The sequence below is a fragment of the Thermobia domestica genome, chromosome 11, assembly GCF_964235325.1.
Source record: "Thermobia domestica chromosome 11, izTheDome1.hap1.1, whole genome shotgun sequence".
Taxonomy (NCBI): Eukaryota; Metazoa; Arthropoda; class Insecta; order Zygentoma; family Lepismatidae; genus Thermobia; species Thermobia domestica.
Window position 1 is genome coordinate 66316848 of NC_137464.1, and position 20715 is coordinate 66337562.

Sequence of the window (20715 nt, forward strand, 5' to 3'; positions counted from 1 at the left end):
AATAAATACAAATATAGTACTGTTCCATTTTGCTTAGAAGAGTTTCAAAATGTTTTAGGTCTCGATGTAGAAACTCATAGTTTCAATAGAGTAGCGAAACTTGCAATTTGTGAATATGTGTTCAATTTTAATTGTGAATATAGGAGAAACATCCATAAAGAAATTGATGTCCGTATACGTGGTATTAGGTAATCACTTCAGTACGAGAAACTGAAAGAGAAGTGTGCTCGCGGCAAGTATATAGGTTTTAATTATGTAGCTAGAAAGTTGAAACTTCAATGTGATGACGTCAATGTCAAGAATAAAGTTATTGAAATAATAGTTCAACGGCTACAGAAAAAGTATTCTGATGTTAGTCCTTTTAGTGATCATGATAGTACGTTCAATGGAGAGGAGAAAGAATTATTTTCAAGTAATGTTGAAAATTCTCCTGAAATTGTTGTTAGTGGTATCAAATCTATCCTCAAAAAACGTAGCAAGGATGTCAGTTTACATACTATGTCAGGTAATGTGGGTCAAACCGAAAAGGAAAACAAAATTCCTAAAAAGGTTAAATTTGCAGATGAAGTAAATATGTACCCGTTAGCACATGTTCGTCATAGTTGTACTTCCGATGTTAGAGGTAGAAATTGTAAAAGGAAATTGGAAAATGTTGCCGATGACACTGATCCTTATCCAAATCCTGTTAAAAAAGGTAGGTTATTTGAAGCCGAAGAGTCGTATTTTGTTCAAATTAATGAAAGTGAAAATGTGAGGTGGAATGAATTGTTTCAGTTGTTGGATAATAATACTGTACAATTACAAAGCATTACTACCCAACTGGAAAACATACCTGTTTTACAGAGTAATGATGTATTTTCTCAGGGGAATGAAACAAGTAATAAATCAGCCAGTGTAAATACTAACACCGTGCAGGTTGACTTTATGGGGGTAACCTCCAACAGTAGTACGAGTGTGGTTAACGTAACCACCACTAGGGAAATAAAAAGTGATACTGTTGTAGTATTTTTAGACGAAATTAAGGTCTGCACTTGTCCCTTATGTGAAAGGAAGTGGGTGGATCAGCTGTTTCCCCCCCTCCGGCTCAATGCTACTTGTTTATAAAAAATGTTTGTCTATAAGTCCTGTATTTTTTGTGGTGTATACACGGCATGTTACAAGTTATCCCAGAGTAAGATTCATTAGGCAACCAGTTCAGAATAATGAGTTGCATTATTTTTCCATTGGTAATATATCTTTAGTGTTGCTAGAAGGTACAGTATATACACTTGTAATGGTATGTTTTAATAGAAATGAAACCATTCCATGTTCGCTTGGCATACATCGTGCAACTTGTAAATCCATGAAATTTAGATTCAGAAAAGGTAAGGAAAAGTATATTGAACCAAATAAGAACGTTCAGATTGACTATCCACCAACCAATACTTTGTACTCAACTCGACATGCTATTGAGAAATTTAGAAACAGAAATTTTTGTCTGGAAAGTAAAAAAGATAAGCAAAGGTTTTTCCACCGTGCGAAAATGAAAAATAACCTGAAAATCTGCAAAAAGTTCGTAAATTAAGTAAGGTATTACACCTACGAAGAAAGCATAAATTCTTCGCTGCCAATATTTGTAATAACACTCAAATAGTAAATGTCCCGAGTGTACAAACAATTCGTAAGGTAACTGTTAATTCTCATAGAAAGGTAGCACATAAAGTTAGTGCTTACAGAATATTGCGTTTTTGCACTAATAAAATCCAGTGGATGCCCATTATGGAAGTTAAAAGGAAAATTCATGAACGCATGATAATTTTACTTTACGATGTTGTAATAAATTCAATACGAAAAGGAATTGGGTAAACGATATTAACTCATAGCCGGATTGCCCATTTTCCATATTTTGACATGGCAATGAAAAATAAATTTTGGTAGTGTCCGGGATGGTGACACCTTTACACCGAACTTTGCTTGTCGTGTAAACATTATTTGACATTAGTGTCTTCATCTTCGACACACCTATGAGCAATTTACTACATATTCGTGTATTGAAACTGGTGAAACAAATTTCAATGTTTCAAAATGTTAAAGAAAAAAGTCAGGGTCGAGAAGCCTCAGACAGCTAACAGCAGAGATATATTATCTTGTAAACTATTTGTTCTTACCTTGTGAGCTTATTTGAATTTATTTTTAAGATCTTTAGGCAACTTTGGCCCACTCCGAATAGATGATGATGGGAAAATTAGTGGAATGAAGAAAGTGATAGGATACAAGACAACTTCGACAAAACACACACACACTCGATGCTTGTCCACCACAAAGCTCACATGGCACTAACCGAGATCTAACCGACTACCACACACACCAGAGGTAAATGCTTCAAGGTGTAGCTACCGTGACATTTCTTGTCTTGTGTGTTCTGGATAATAACTTACTTCTATCTTGATTAGCATGGTGCAGTCTGTTACATTTTACTTTCGTTCCCATGGTATGCTGCTATATTCTTTTACGAGACTAGACGAGACGAGGCGGGGCAGAACCTCTCGAGACGAGCACATTTTTTCTTGACGAGACGAGACAGCCTGAAGTCTCGTCTCGTCTCGTGGCAACACTACTGAAACTGTGGAGACTGTGGTGCCGCCACTCAAGGAAGTTGGGTACTACGAACTGCTAAAGGCAAGAACGAATCAAATCATTAAGAGCACGTGAGTCTCATAGAATTAGCCAATGATACATTTAGCTACTGCCAGGAGCAGATGATGCAGTTAGTTACAACTCTAGCCGGTGGTGTCGTCGAGTCAGTTTTGTTACATTGTGGGAACGATTTGAATTTCCATTAGGAATATAGGGAGTGGTTCATCATGGTAATCAGTGGTTAACACCTTATTGTGGTTGTGGGTAAATTTTCCCAATTAAAAAAAAAACAAAACGGAGGGGCCACTCTAAACTTAACTCAATATTTTAGTTAAAGAGTAAATAAAAATTTAAGAGAAATCATAATTTTGGGACATATCAAATTAATCATACAACTTTCTGTCATCCTCCTAGTATCATAACAAAGATCTTCATGAGGGAGATACTTCAATATCTGCTTCACCTTAATTATATGTTTTTTCCTTCAGCATAAATTTTTAGGTTTGCAAAATAATTAGTTTTTCTCCATTTTTTAAAAAAAAACTACGCATGACGGTTTACACTGACATCATTTGATTCTACTCAGTGACACCTATCGACTAGTATATGTCTCATATTTCCGTTTAACATTATAATATTGTAGAATTAAAATGTGCTCTATATCATACAGTATGTATATTCTAAATTCCGTATAACTCAAGTACGTTATAAAATAGAGGATCTGCCTGTACAACAAAATCGTGAAGCCATAAGTCACAGTTTCGCTACCCCACTCCACCCGCTCTGTCCAATAGCATTGCAAATGTTTTGATCCAACATTCATGGCGCAAACGAGAGTAGCCAATCAGAAAATGCTCGGTTTTTTTTTGACTTCATTGAGTTAATAGGATGAAGATACATATGGGCAGATCCTCTATTTTATAACATTCTTGGTATAACTACTGGTCAATAACATTGATATAAAAGTTTTGTATAGAAATAACTTCTAGTTAACAGTCAGTTGTTCATTATATCCTTGAAAGCTAATAGTAACTGAATATGATAGTAATAATACGAAGTGTAATCTTAAATCAATGAATAATAAAATAAAGCACAATTTAGTTTCCTGGCCGTATTTTCTAAACATTGAAATAATTTTCGGGAGCAAGCAGCGCTCCAGAGTCTGCGCACAATACTTTCACATGGCAACCACTACTTATACAGGTCAACAGGAACTACTGAATAGCATCATGCAAAGGTGGAACAATTTCCTATGGAAAAATGTTCAAGAAATAGCAGAATGATTACTTAATCAAACTTATAATCTTTATCATTTGATTTAATTTTAAACATTTAACTTTAATTTCAACTTTTACTAAAATACAATTAACATGCGTGCATTTAATCAGCAATGTGGATCATACCTACGTCTCTAAAAGGTGATGTGTTGAAGTGGTACACCTAGGTACCAAATGTGTTAGGTCGAATACTCTATTTTCAACTAAAAACAATTAACGAATGAGACTTAATTTCGTTGAATTAGCCTATCTAAAAGTCCCTGTTATTGTGATTAAATTCCAAAAATGAAGTAATTACTTCGGGGTATTCGCTTCTGGGCTAACCGAGATTCTATAAGAATATACTGCTCTGTCATAACCATCAACAGAACAGGCGCCGCTATAGGTATACTACCACTTTCACATCACTTGGCAAAGAATTGTTGAGAATGTTGGCTACTTCATTGAAGGATTGAAGAAGCTTCATGCAAGTATCTTTCTTTTTGTATTAGATAATTGCCACTATTAAATTTCCAACCCACGTACATACATTCTTCCCCAATATAGTATGCAGGAACGATCTGAGATGTTCTCGAAACATTCTCACTCGTGTTATAGCCTCTGAGTGTGCATGCAAATAAACATGAAATAAATTACTTGAAAAGCACATGCTATTGTACTTTATGCTTTTCAGCTGATAATTTTCAATATTTATTTTTAAATTACAGTTATGTTTAAGAGAGTTGTGACAAGGAAATAGGACCTATATTGGAATTTAATAAATAATTGATAAGGGTTGTTTTGAAGTAATACATATCTTGCAAATTAATTAATTGACTTAAGATTTATGTTAGATGGTTTACTTCAAAAAGACATTTTCGGAATCATATTATCTGTTACAAATCTTATTTCAATGAGATAGATCAACGTAATAAACCCACTATATGTTGTAAAACTTCTGACGTAGAATACTCTGATCAGAAATGAAAACACTTTATATATATATAAGAGTCTGTCGTAAGGATGGGACTCAGTAGCCTAAGTAGAATTTTAATGAGGAGAAGTTTCAGTTTCCAAGTTCATATTTCTAAATTTTCCTATTCTTGTCTTAATATCGTTAAATATTTACTTTTACGTAATATCTTGTTCAAGCGATGGGGAGTTAAAATCCACAACCTTTTGTGCGTACACAAATTGTTTAGTCCTTATAGTGCTTGCATAACATTAGTTGAAAATAAAACTCTGTTTTCCCAGTGTTAAGGATATTTTTTGAAGGGGTTACAATCGGTCAGAGCCATTGAATTAGAAAGAACACTAGGTAACGCTTTCTCAGGGTAAACATTTCAAGTGAGTTCACGGGATGCGCCATTTATCAAGTGGGGACAGTCACTCTCTGAAAACAAACTAACAAGCATACCTTGTTATTCTTTACCTTTATGACATACTTTTTTTTTATGAGAAGGTAAAATACGTGTGTCTTCCTTTATATAAATCAAATCCAGAGCACAATACCACCAAACCCTCTCCTTTGATTTCCACTTCCTTGTTAAGAAATCCCCGAAGATATATATTTACGGTCAGTTGGTGTTTGACGTCAAGCTTCATTTACGAACGCAATTTTCGCGGAACTTGCAGTGCAATGCTACTTACTTATTCATGAAAAGAACACTGCATCAGAATAAACCACGCTGATCGTTGACTTAAATAAACTGCTTCTCAGTTCACGAAGCACCAGCAGCGTAGAAAATTCCATGATGTCATGAATTACTTAGATCTTTTCACCCCGTATTTGTAGAACAATCTAAATAACTAGGAATTTCTTTGGCTAAGTGGTTCCTTAAATTGTGAATTTTAAAAAGAAGATAAATAAAACTTTCATTGATATGCACTCTTTCAAGGTTATTCTACAGTATTACAAATATATTATTTAGCGAAAGAATCAGCTATGTATTATATGTTTAATAATAATAAACATCATAATATAATAGTAAATAAAAATAGTTACTTTCATAATATTATGAGACAAGACATAAAGAACAAATACATGCGGAATCTTATTCTTTAAAAATATAGGGACCAGGAGGGGTTAAGAACTATCTCACAAAATGCTTCAACGAAATTCCAACTGAATACGAAGAGTTGAAATCAAAATCATTATTCAAAAAACGGATAAGAGAGCTATTATGGGGAAATCTATGATTATAAAGTGTAAGTGAAGAAGGAACAGTATTTAAAAAAAAAAAATTGTAGCAAGTAAACAAGGATAAACTCAACAGATATTGCCTTATTCTTATTTTTGTATATGTATATCTGTTATGTATAAGCAATTTAATTTTGTATTTCAATATGTATAAGCAGTGTAACTATATTGCCCCTTAAAGTGAGTCCAAGACTCGTTGAAGCTTGGAGTCTGATATAAATAACAGTGGTGGCCGGTGGATTGCGGTTTCGGGTGTTGCAGTACGAACGGTCGGAGACAGAAGATATAAACTCAATTTACTGACTAATCAGCATAAATGCTATGTGACATGTGAAATTAAATGAAATTATACTTTTAAAAATTAAAAAAAAAAAAAAAGCAGAACATTTTACCCGATTAGTCATCTTATTTAATAAGTAAGTCCGTTCTCCTCTCTTTGATTGGCGCTAATCTGCCTAATACATGCTGGTTGAACTCTGATATTCTTATTGTCAGGTGTTTTCGATGAAAAGCATAGCCAATGCTGATAACCTTTCTTGGGACAATTCAATTCCTTGAAAATGTCAATTCTTTTCGATGTGGAAAAACGCCTTTCTCCATTTGCTGACGTCATAGGCACAGTTAATATTAATTTCAGAAGCTTTGTAGATTCACTAAATAATTTTTCTAGATTATTGCGAACAATTAATTCTAGCAAACCGAATCCCTGGCAGTGATCCAAATTGTTCTGCAGCGTAAACTGAAGACTGTTTGTGGCAGAGATTAGTGTTATAAAAATAATGTAAATTGAAGACGCTTTACTCACAGTTTATCTAGGAAAATTTAAAATAAAACGTGGGTATACATTTAGTGCAAACAACATTGCTGCTATAGGATGTCCTGTGAATTTTAACCGGACTTTTTTTTTCGAACTCTCTCCTAAATTGCTATTTGTTTGTTTTTGTCTAAGCCTTAATTGCAAATTTTTCCTCATTGGAGAGCTGGGCAAATTGCTTTTTCTCTTTTCTTTTCTTTTGTTTGCTTGTTTCTTTCTTTTTTTGTGAGTTATTTACAGAAGTTATGATATAGAATTTATTCAGAATATGTAGGTTATTTACAGAACTAGAGCACACACAATGCAAGTAAATCTAATAAGCAGGGCTGGATTAACCCATCTGAAGGCTCGGGTCTAGAAAAAACATGTGGTCCCTGCTGACTTCGCCTAATATATTTCTGTGAAAGTACAAGAGGGAAGTTAAAGGAATATGTTTATTACTGTTAGTCATTTTTTATTTTATGATAATGATTGTGTCTTCATGACTCTTTTAAGATAATCAGTTGAGATTTTGATCAGAGTAGAGGCCCGGGGCTATAGCCCCCCTAATCTCCCACTTAATCCAGCCCTGCTAATAACTAAAAACCAAAACAGCTGACACAAAGAGGTGTATGAATTGCGAATGCCACATATATATCGACACACACAGGTGCGTAAAAGAAAAACTACATTTCAAAGCACCCGTCTTGGTTGTAAGGAATGCACAATGAACAGAATATACTTCCACATTAGGCGAAACAATGCTCATCAGTGTTATACGTTCTGGAAAGCAAACCTTGAAACCCGAAAGATATAGGGTCAGCATGTATACCTAACAGAAGCCAAAGTCGAAGAACGTCAAAACAAACAACATTGCCAGTTCTGCACCTAGACATGTTTGCTGGGAGGTCTCTAGAGTATTTGAGGGGTCCAATACGTCTATCCAATATCGAACCTGTCTTATACTGTACCCGAAAAAACGATAAACAATTCTTAATTACTGTCACCTATATTTTAAGAAAAAATGATATAACGATTATTTTTATAAGAAAGGTACATGATGAGGCGGAAAATAAAATATTTAGCCTACATCAATCATTTCTCTGTTAAATAAGTATAGTTCCTTAAGAAAGTCTACAAATGTTACTCGAGTTTCGAAATTTTTGTGGGGTGGACCTCCCTCGTGCCTGCGCCACTGAGCATTGTTAACTACAGTAGTCCTAAATTCAATGTTGCGTTTCCCATAATACAGTTTTATGTGGAAAGTTATCAAGACTGTAAAATATACTTTTTTATACGTACTAAAATATATCAACAGAAGGGGGCGGGGTTCTACACATTGACTTATTAATGTTTAGTTCACAAGTTACTGTAAAAAAGCTTTCATTATCTATATAAGCTAAGAGTTAACTTGTAAATGCATGTTTACTTTCATTTGCTTTCTGTCTACTACATATTTTCTTTCTTACTTTGTAATTCTGTGATCACTTTTGTTTTTAATTGTCATTATATTGGTTTGCTTCAGTAAATAGCTGTAATTTAAAAATATGAATGCATAAAAATAAATTTCATTTCTTAATTGGTAGTGAAATAAAATTCAGAAATCTTATTTAGTGCGAAAAACCTTCTTTACCTTCAAAACCTCCTTCTTGTTCACTAAAAACCGTGCCGCGTTGCAGAAGCACTGCAACGACCAGAGCCTTTAACTACTGAGATAGGGGAAAGGAGACTTAACATTTGCTCCAATTGCCACTCTGTAGAAATCTGGTTGTTGTATGCTCGCTGCAACGCAATATAAGTTAGAGACTCGGTGACAGCTTCTTTTTCGCTTTTTAATGTGGATTAACGGAACGAACAGTTATAGAAGTAAAAACATATGTTATTTAAAGTATATATGATAGTATTAGCAAGTATTTTGTTCTCTTCTTTACTATTACTGTTAATAATAGTTTTTTCTTGCAATACTTTGATCATTACGCAACGCTGCAACACTTACATTAGCCGCCACTGATAAATAAATAAATAAAAATAAATTCATAATGTGTAATTACACCGCAAAATAATAATGTTATTAATACAATTCAATTTTAATACAGACAGTGGTTCCAGATTGACAACAACTTTAACATGTCATTTCCGGTTTGATTCAGGTATTTACCGGTTTGGTGCAGAGCCTGTGTTGAGCAGTATTAAAGAAGTAAGTGAATGGAGGAAGAAAACGCGAAATAGTAACAACGACACAGTATTCTTTCGATATATACCTTGTGTTGTTAGTAACACCCCAGCTCGCATGGTAAACACAAGCCATTGAAGCAGTGACACAGGTATGGATAATTGTATCATTCATCAGTGATTAGGCAAACCTTTCATTTGCTTACCTTGGCAGAGAGATCACAGTCGTCTCAAACTCGTGTCAGGTAGATACACAATATCAGGTAGATACAAGTTTCAGATAGATTCATTGTATTAGACAAATTCGTCAGACAGATACTATCAGATAGATACATTAAATATATCACAGTATCAGATAGATTCATCACATAGCTATACAATATCAGATAGATACATCAGATAGATATACAGTATCAGATACATTACACAGATACACTGTATCAGGTAGATGCAGAACATAGATACACAGTATCAGGTAGATGCAGAACATAGATACACAGTATCAGATAGATACATCACATATATACACAGTATCAGATATATACTTAAGATAGATATAGGGCCTACACCGGAGCGCAAAAATCGTGTTCGGTAATTCATTTAAATTTAACCAGTACAATTTTAACGATTTACTCCAAAATCTGATAGAGTTGAAGTAACACTAGGCATGTGTTACAACTTGACATAACTAGGTAATATAAAGCCATTGTGTTAAATTAACACAAAGCAATTTTTCACTGTGTACTATCCCAATTTAATCATGGCTCATTGGTGAATCCCCTTCTTAGATTTAGCAATATTACATGAAATTCTTATGAATATGTAAATTACGGCACTGAGATTTTTTAAGATATAATCTTTAACAACCATACTACGGCCATGATATCAAAGAGCTGAGCAAATGAAAATTATACTTAAAAAACAGAATTAAAATATTAATCAAAGACTGAAACTTGAAACAAGAAGAATTAAATTTGAATTAAATTTACGTGGAAATGAATTTGAACAGCTTTGTTCTGATTGTATAGCGCAGAAACATGGACATTACACAAAAATGATGGAAAGGGACTGAAAGCTTTCGAAATGTGGGCGTGTAAAAGAATGGAGAGAATTAGCTGGGTCGAACGGAAAACTAATGAGAGAGTGTTAGAAATGGTGGGAGAGGAAAGAACAATTCAGATATTATTAAGAAGAGGGAGAGAAACTGGTTGGGAGATTAGCTAAGAAGGAACTGTAGCATGAGAGTTATGCTAGAGAGTATGGTGGCAGGGAAAAGAGGGAGAGGGCAAAAGATACTACAATTAATGGACGATATCAAAACAGAAAAATCGTACATGAAGACGAAAAGATTAGCGGAAGGTCGTGGAGAATGGAAGCTTTTCAATGATGGCAGAATACCTACGATAATTATAGTATTGTGATGGTTATGAATTTATGCTCTTTTTGTGCCAGAAACGAACAGAAGGAATTAATAACTAGCAGATTGTACAAAAATTATAATTTCAGTATCTCGAAATTGTATTAAATCACTATTCTACAATGATCGTTTCTGTTGCCTATACATAGGAAAACCATTAATAGACTGTATGTATAATTTTTGATTCCAGAAGTTAAGATTCAGACTTATAAAATTGTGCTATATAGTATTATAATTATTGAGAATTGTGAATTCTAATTTGATGTCAAACGCAAGGGCACCGATTTCTCTGTAAATTTGGGGGAGCCCATTCAGATGCAGAAGGTATATATATGAGGATTTTAAGACAAATTCCAATCAAATTATGCCAAATATTGTATATTCATAAATTCAATAGGGGCCCACATGAGCTTTGAGGGGGGCGGCTCCCCGGCCCCCAAGGATCGGCGCACTTGGTAAAATGTATTGAACTTCTTACCTAAAATAAATAGTAGAGTATTTTTTGGAAAAATAGCAGTAGAGATTGTCATTTTTGATTGTATTTCTAAGGATAAGAATAGTACAGATTACCACATTTTAATAATTTTAATAATAGGAATAATGATAAAAAAAAGATTTTCTCTTACTTTTACGAGTTTTTACACAACAAGAGATTGAATGATATGTTTTGGTATCTACTTATAATTGATTCGATTCTATAATAATTTAGCAAGTCCGTTATCATTTAAAACAATTGATACTCAGTCCATGAAATTTAAAAATACATTCTGACATTTTAATCTCTGTATAACATGTACTTTAAAGCAGTCACTCGGTAGGCCAGTGTTGTCTCGGGACGTTTGCTGACCGTAAGAGAATCTAGGCTAACATTGACATAAACCATCTTAACATTTAAGATAACAAGAGCAAAGAAAAATTATCTATATACAGTAAGTAAAAATGAATGAAATCGGTAACTCATTCTGGCCGCTGCACCAATATTTGATTTTTGGTACTACATGAGTGGATCTTGGAATAACACAGGTTTTTAAAAAATCTTCGGTAACAGAGGGTGAAGGGATGGCATGTAAAAATGCGTTTAAGGAAAACTACTCTTAGATCGCTGCACCGAATTTGACGATTTTTATATATATGATTGGACCCTGGTATAATTTAAGTTTTTAGCACATTTTCGGCAAAGTATTGAAGGCATGATGGGGAATAATATGCAAATATAATCGAAAACTATATATACCGTATATATACACTAGTATCCAGTCCATAGTTTTTAGGATCGCTGAGATGAATAGTAACAGACCAAGTGCATTTAAGTACAAATTCATTGCTCATTGGCAGGGGACGTGTAAAAATAATAATAAAAAGAAGGACCGAAATTTGTGTCCAATTCATAGTTTTCATTATCGCTGAGTTCATTGTAACACTGACACTCCCGATGCGACTTAAGTCCAAATTCACCTCTCGCCCCGCTATGGGAAGAGGGTTGGCGTGGAAAGATATTGGCATGTAAAAATAATCGAAAACGACCGATATTAGTGTTCAATCGATTTGTTTCTGGGGTTCGCTGAGATGAATAGTGGTACTTCTGAAGCCGTTTTAATCCAAAGTCATCCCCTTTAGCATGGATGTGAGGGAAGGAGCTGACAGGAAAAATTGGTCGAAAATGATAGATAATGGTGTCAAATCCATGGTTTTCGGGGTAGCTGCGATGAATAGTAACACCACCGATGCAGTTTAAGTGCAAATTTATTCTCCATGAGTATCCTAAGCAGGAAGTGGAAGTATCCAGGATTATTAATAATAAAAAAAAAAATATATTAATTCAAGGCTAAAATTTCCGCGGGAAAGATGATGCTAATCTTGTTTTGGGGCTGAAAAAGTCCTAATACTGGAAGACTACCAGGAAAGAGAGCATACAAATAATAGTGCAAGATACAACGATTTACTTCAACAATCTGAAAACAGCAATTTGTACCTAATGGTGAGATCTATTGTCGAAGGCAGTATTTTTGTCGTTTGGTCACTTCCTTCTGTTCTTCCTTGGTGCGCCAGCCGAGCCGAGCGGCTATGTTCTTTCAGCAATAAATAAAGAAAAAATGGATCAATTAAGAGCAAAATCGATCAATCAAGAGCAAACTTTCACAGCATTACCACAACAGTATAACCTTATAACATGTGGGGGCAGAAGGCAGTGCGCAGAATCTAACAGAATCTAAAGAAAGATATGACAAAATCGCTGACAATTTTTGACATTTCCTTGTACATCGAGTAAAAGGAACAAAAAGAAACAAATGATTATTTGCACCCTCAATCAGTAATAGCCTTCCTTGTGGAAAGCAGTTTTCATTACCCTTCTACAAAATCGTAATTGACAATCAGTATATATATATCAATTGACAATCAGTATATCAATGTTGTCGTGTAGCCTATATATACCATGACAGCGTTGAATAGGTTTTTCGTTACACGAGAATAGTTAGTAATAATATATCCAAATTTGTTTACAATGTCCCAGTTTAATTACTACAGCTTCATAGTACAGAGAGAAAGACAGGAAAGCAGAAAACAATGCCGCTCTTAGTAGAAATTTCAAAATTATGTTTAATGTCTATATAGACAACCTATGGTGAATATAATATTGCAAAAAAAAGTCTGACAATTAACTTCGTTCGTAAACAGTGGCTAATAAGGATTTACAAAGTTGGCTGAAGTTATTGCCACGAGAGGGCATACAAGAGTCAACGTTCGTGTGTTGACACATGGCCATCGACAGTTCATCGTCATCCGAGGAAAATAGTAGACGAGCACATTTTAATTACGTACATGTAGTCACAAGTATAGTATGATGTCTTTCTTGCAGGATTATTTTCAGGATATTAACCTCCGAAGACGGAAGTTTGTATTTACTGTTTTGCAACAAGAAAGGGAAATCTCTTCATTTTTATTCCAACGAAAGGGAATTTTCCCCTTTATGTGATAAATTATAAACCAAGAGCGTGTGTAAATAGAAGTTGTGTCTTGAAAGTAGAACAATAGAGTTGATATTCCTGGTTCAAAATAATATGTTGAGTGATTCAAGGTTCCTGGATTCCTGGAATCTTGCTGGTTTAATTACACGGAAACAAACAGAACTAAGTAAATATACACTTTGGCTGAAAATTTTAGTTCTTTTGTTATCTTGTTTTTAAAGAGCCTGTGACTCTTCAACAACAAATCAGAATAAGACTTAAGAGTACAAATCCACACTATGAGTTTCATTCAACGTTTGTCGTATACGAAACATGTAGCACGGTAGATCAGTGATAGAGATCTCAGTTCTACTTCGAGAGATTTCTCGTTCCATCTCATTCCATGAGAATTAATGATACACAAAATTGTGTCACTGAGTTTCTACAATTGTTTCGTAGCCAATCAGTTCATTAATTGCCCTCTGTTTTAGCGTAAACGGCATTCATTTTGTGCTCAATATACTATAGGGTCTCCGAGAAGTACTCGTATCTCCAGTTTTGAGTATCACAGAACGCACCTACAGGGTAATATTAGAATAACACGATATATTCAATTTAGCTGAACTTAAACGAAACGATTTAGCTCGAGACGTCTGAACTGAACAAGTAATAGCAGCATGTATGTTCTGACGCACCTTCACCTCGAATGCATTGATCCAGATGTGGCTGGAAGTACGGATACCAGCAGTGGCCATATCAAACTATGAAAGTAGTTACACCAAACAGTGTCATATTCGACTATGAAAGTAGAGATACCAGATCGTGCCCTATGTGAATATGAAAGTAGGGATACTAGACAGTGCTGTATGCGACTGTGAAAGTAGAGATACCAGACAGTGCCGTATGCGAGTGTGCAAGTAGGAATACCAGACAGTGATGATGGGACTATGAAAGCAGTGTTTTCCAATACCATAACTAAAATTACACTGATATTGTTCTCTGTGATACTCAAATAGAGAACTTCTCGGGCAGCCTTAGTTCTTGTGGTACTACACAATTTTTCAATTGCGGAAAAAATCGTCCCTTATTGATTTTAGCATATCTTTGTTGTAAGTACACTTACTATTTACTTAACCTTTAACTTCAATTTAACATTTAAAAGATTTGTTCTTAATTCATGTTCTCAACAGCAATGGACGATCATTTTCTGTGAAAGTTTGACCTAAATACAAAGGCTAAATTTGTTGGTCCTTACTCGAGAATCAAAGATGTACACTAGAAAATATTTCACATTCATAGTAAGCATGCCGAAGTCTACTTCCATCTCTACAATATGCCGTAAGCGTTGGTGGACCCCCGATGTGCAACTAGCGATATCAAGCCAAAAATTAGCGGCGATCCGCGGTGGAACCACTTCCACTTTGAAAATTATACCACCAGCGGAAGAGATGCGACGAATCGCAAATGAACCACAAAATTACTTCTTCAAAATACGTTATCGTTTATATGCGTGAGTTATTTACATTAAGGTGAGGCTAAAAACACTTTAAAAAAAAGCACCGCAGGGTGTTGCCGAACCATCAACCTTAGGATTGTTAGCCGCGTATTCTCCCGACTTCATCACAGAGGCGATGAAGATAACATCGCTTGTAGAGGGATTAATCGTTGAAGTCGGAATTCGATGTGCAACCACCTCCCCGTTGTGAGTTCTGGGTTATTTTGCGTACAGAGCAAAATAAGCGAAGAGTTGCACAAAGAAAATCATGTTATATCAAGGGCTAAGCCTATAATCACCGTTAACGTGGCATTCCAAACAAAATCTGGACATTAGGGGCCGCGGTGGCTCAGTGGTAGAGCGTTCACCTCTGGTGCTAGGGGTCTCGGGTTCAAACCCTGCTCCCACCAAGTGAACTTTGTGGTGGACAAACACCGTGTGCGTGGGTTTTCTCGGGGTTCTCCCGTTTCCTCCCACTTTCTTCATTCCACCACTTCATTCATTACTCATTATCACCGTCTCCTTTAGCCTAACCGGCACAACCGTGGGACGTAAAACTCAAAATTTCATTTCATTTCAAAATCTGGACATTAATTCCAACAACTGAGCTAATATGGCTGTACTTTAACTCATAAACATTTTAAAATTATATACTGGCATTGTTACAAGTTTCTTTCAATAAAATAATTGTATTATAACCATCAGATAACTCTAAAAACGACCACAAGTAGTTTTTCTGTCATTGGTGTTGCGCGTGTTACCTAATCAAACACTTAAAAAAACGTTAAGTCAGTTGGGGCAGGATAAGGGGTTGTCGAAAAAAATAAAAAACATCAGTAAGTTCGGTGCCACTATTGGCACCTTTTCCGCACTAGCCGTCATCGAATTTCCAACAAAAGTGCAAAACGCTCCACCCTACTGCTGCTTCGACTCGACGAAATCCTGCCACTAGTGGCACACAAGCAGCAATGCTTCGAAGCGTCGCTACATCGGCGGTCGACATTTATCAGCAAATGGGCACTAGGTGTTGGCGAGGTTTAGGGCATGGGGTAGTTTGGCCAAGATGGGATAATTTCTGTAGATTGCATCTTCTTTCTTTTCAGAAAAATCAAATAAATGATTAAAAATCTGAGTAACTTTTGAACAACCTATCATATACAAATTTGGTCTCAAGGAAGTAAATTTCAATGAGCTCCCATGAATTCTTGTTGGAATATCGTTGAAAAACTAGGCCTATAGTTCATGGTTAAATAAATCAATCGAAAAGCTCTCACAGCACGCTTTTGAAATCAAAGTGCTGTACTTCCGGAAAGGACAAGTATAAAGGTTACCAAGAAAGTTCTGTCGCTTTTTTGTGGAGGTCTGTGTTCAATCGGCCCTCATACCGTAAGTTGAATGCGATTGGAGATAAAGCGAAGGTCAGTTGTTGATGTGGGTATATTCAACATACTATCTGGTTGGGCAGTTCAGTTACATGGTGAACTTGCATAAGGAAAGAGTGTACATGTAACCTCTACAGAGCTTCATAAGGACGTGTATGCTGTACGAATTCAAACTGGGGTCAAACGCTGCTGCAGCGGAGAACTTTTCGGTAAGCCTTTGGAGATTGTGTTGTGACTACGCGGATAATGCAACAATGGTTTAATAAGTTTAGAAACGGTGACAAAACACGCGAAGACGCACCACTTGCCGGAAGATCAACACATCTAAAATATGAAGATATTGAAGCAGTAATTTAGGCAAACAGTGGCCAGACATGTGAGGAACTGGGACTACAATTCAGGGCGAGTGGAGAAACCATTCGGCATCAACTTGGGAAGCACTACAAATTGGGTCAATGGATCCCACATGCTTTGGCTCCGGGCCAGGAGGCAACATGAGCAAATACTTGTGTTTCTTTACTGTCTTGTCTGAGGAAGAAGCCAAAGGAGTCCTAGGTTTAATAGGTTTAATATAGATATAGGATATATATTAAAAATTATATCATATTGATAACCTTGGCCAGAGAAGTTAGTTACACAAACTCTTCCTTCTCCCCCCCCCCCGTAGGTATTTGAATTTTTTCACTAAAACTTTTAATTATTGAGTTTCATTTTTTCAAAGAAGTTTATCTTCGTTTTATTTTTAAAGACATTTAATTTCGTTTATATTCATAAATCTCAGTTACCTTTATTAAATATTGTATTTGGTTCATGTTCACATATATTCCTAATTTTGAGAGATATCGTTATTAGCCAATTCCAAATTCTGAATGAGCATTCATAAGTGGTAAGTCACTGAAATTTATGTCACATACGAATGCAGTAATTTGCAAATATCTAGGAAAGGGTGAAGCTTCGTACGTTTCACGAGTCAGAAAATCTATGGCTGTGGTAAAAAATGGAATAGGATTCAAAAGAGAATAATGATCGATCTCAAAGGGACAGTAACCGTTCAATATAATACACAGTATACACTTCTGCAAATGAAGAGCTAGTTTTGATGTTCATTAAATGTCGCATAATTTTTATCAAGGATCTTATAAATAGAGGATCTGCCCTTACAACAAAATCTTGAAGCCATACGTCACAGTTTCTCCACCCCTACGCTGCCCACTCCGCCCAATAGGACCGCAATGTTTTGTGCCAACAACCATGGCGGAAACGAAAGTAGCCAATCAGACGATGGTAGAAACGAGAGTAGCCAATCGGACGTGCCGATGCTCAGTTGCTTTTTGGCTTCACTGATTTAATAGGATGAAAATACATATGGGCAAATCCTCTATTTATAACATCCTTGGTTTTTACTCAGTTTTCGAAAAATGTCCTGTACCAATATGTTACTGCAAGGTGATTTTTTTTGTATTTCTAGCAGAGTGACCAACTTCAAAGAACAAAATTATCCATTTTGACTTTAAAATTATCGTATATTACAGTGAAACTTGTCAACTTGGCCACCTCTCTAAGTTGGCCACCTGTTTACCTTGGCTTAGTTCGACTTGAACCTGCATTTTCCCATAAGACATTCGTTACTTACTACTCTATAAGTTGGCCACCTGTCTATCTTGGAAGTTGGCCACACTGAAGCAATGTTTATCCTATGATGATAATGATAAATTTACCTGCGTATCTCGGCCACGCAAAATACCGTTTTTTAAAAAATTTTTCTTAACTCTTTCGAATTCCCATACAAGAGCCAGAGGTTCTGTATTTGTGACTGGACACAAAGAAGCATAGATTCGCACGATTTGTTCTTGGAGGTCAATGGCCAGAACACTACCCTTATAAAGGGGTGGTGAAGGAAGGTGTGAATAAGAAAAAGCACGTACAGGAATTCAGGAAATGGTTGTACGTATTTGTTTACCCTGTCTGTTTTAGTAAAACCATTAGCTATATCAACTTCTCTCATCAGTGGGGAGCTTTAGTAATTCCGGAAAATTCTCAAACTAAGCATCTCAATTGTCAACTATTGGCACCTGTCGGCTTGTCAAAAGATAGCGGAGATTTTAGATATCAATTTCCTCAAGATTTTCTCAAAACATCTTTTGCTCCGAGGGAAACACTTCTAGCTTATTAACAAGAGGTAGTTAACTACAATATTAGAATGTGCATATCTGTCAAAAAGAATAAAACAAATACGTCTAGAATGAACCACCATTCAGTAACAACTAAAAGTAAGTCATATAAATTGCATATGAATTTCTCAATTTATAACTTAGCTTTTCTTGTTTTCATTCTGAATAACTCAGTGTGCTATAATATCAATTTCAGTAACATACGCTTCTATTTCATGATTGTTTGTGTTATTGTGTTTTCAATCCGAATAATCCAATATACCAGACTAGTTTTCAGGAAAAGAAGGGTATGCACATATATTAAACATACTATAGTAATATTTTCTAGTACTGTACATTTTTATAATTACTCTATATACATTATTTATAAGTAGCTGTCGTGCACTGCTTATTAAAATTTTACAATCAAGTAATACTAGGAATCCTATTCTAAAAATACACAAATCACACTTATTTTCTGTAAGTTGGCCACTTGTCTAAGTTGGCCACTTTTCGATGGAACCAACCGATGGTGGCCAACATACACAGGTTTCACTGTACAAAAAATTATCTTATATTCGTTTCGCCTGTGATAATTGTAGAAGCAAGCATAATACTACTAATAATGGCAATAATGTGCAATAAGTTTATTATCAGTTTCGAAATCCAAATCAGTGTCACCAGGGGTAAAAGTGCGGGGGAATGCGGGAAGACGTGGTTCCTCCAGCCCCGAAAAATATGTACGGCGTACCCTAAGTTCCTAAGATATTACAATAGGCAACGATAGGTAGCGGGACGGCGTGACGTCATGCCCCTACCTACCGTCCCCTACCTTTTCAGATCCACTTTTACCCCTGAGTGTCACTGTCCTTACCATTCTTTAAAAAAAATCCTTATTAGTACTACTCTGAACAACAACATTTTCACCCTCTCATAAACACACTTGAATTTAAAGAATGGACGCACGGTTGCCATTTGTCAATTCTCATATTCAAGCATTTTAATTGCCTTTTTGAAATAATACCTGGGTCAATCTTGGTGTGGGAGACCCGGGTTCGATTTCTAGTGATTCGGATTCCATGATAAGTTGTAGGTCCACGTCTCTTATAGCCTCGCTGCTGAAAGGGACGCTAAACTGAAAATAAAATAAAATGAAATCGGCGTTTAGAACACTTTGAAAGGTTTTAATTGCTTAGAGGTAATAACGAGTATATATAATATAGTACATAATTACAAATATGTATACTATGTCTACTCTTCATTCAACGAACCTTCTGATCCTGATGTAAACATTGCAGAATGGTATTACTCCGCCATTCATCGGATGATTGGCTGTCGGTCAGCGCTTCGTTCGAGAAGCACGTGCTTGTACCACGCAGTTTACAAAACAATACCACCACGAGAAATATTGTATCTTGCAGACGAAACGATTAATTTCAAACATGGCTATTTTGCATTATAAAAGCAAGAAATAATTACTACATATTAAAGTTGGAATTTCTATTTGTTTCGCTACTCGCGATTAAAATAACAATAATGCTATTTGATGATTTGATTGTGGTTTTAAAAGTAAACAAAAGCGAAAAATAAAAACATGTAAATAAAAATAAAAACAACCTATTGCGAATCTGACATGGGTTGAATCCTTCCATATCCGTGTCCTCGCTCTCACTGCTACTGGTGTCAGCAACATTTACAACCAAACGGTCAACAACTGAGTCACAGATCCCATCCAATCTTAAGAATTTTTCCTCCTCGCCAACGACGTGTTTAATACACTCTTGCCACTTATCAGCTGTTACCTGCTCCAAACCCTTTTGAACCAAGCTCTTACCTTCCTTGGTTTTGAACGTGGTATTGTTACTTCTAACATAACCCTTGACCTGACTCCACACCAACTCAATCGGGTTAAAGAAACAATGGTAGGGAGGGAGTCTTAAAACAGTGTGGCCAGCGTTTTCTCCCATACTGTCAATAATATATTTATCATATTTTGATTTTACATTTGCTGCTTTTATCACCTGAATTAGCTCGTCTTTTATCATGTCTTTTGTGTATGGTATGTCTTTATTTCCCATCCATTCAATAATATCATTTTTGACCCCACGATCTGTTTGGAATGCGCTCTGACTTTACACTGTGATATGGCGCATTGTCCATGACAATCACACTGTTAGGTTCGAGTTTCGGCAAAATGTTTCGAAACCAATTGCTAAACACATCACCTTTCATCCCATCATGATAATCCCCCGTTTTGTTGGATTCAGCAAGACCCCTCCCTCCATAAAA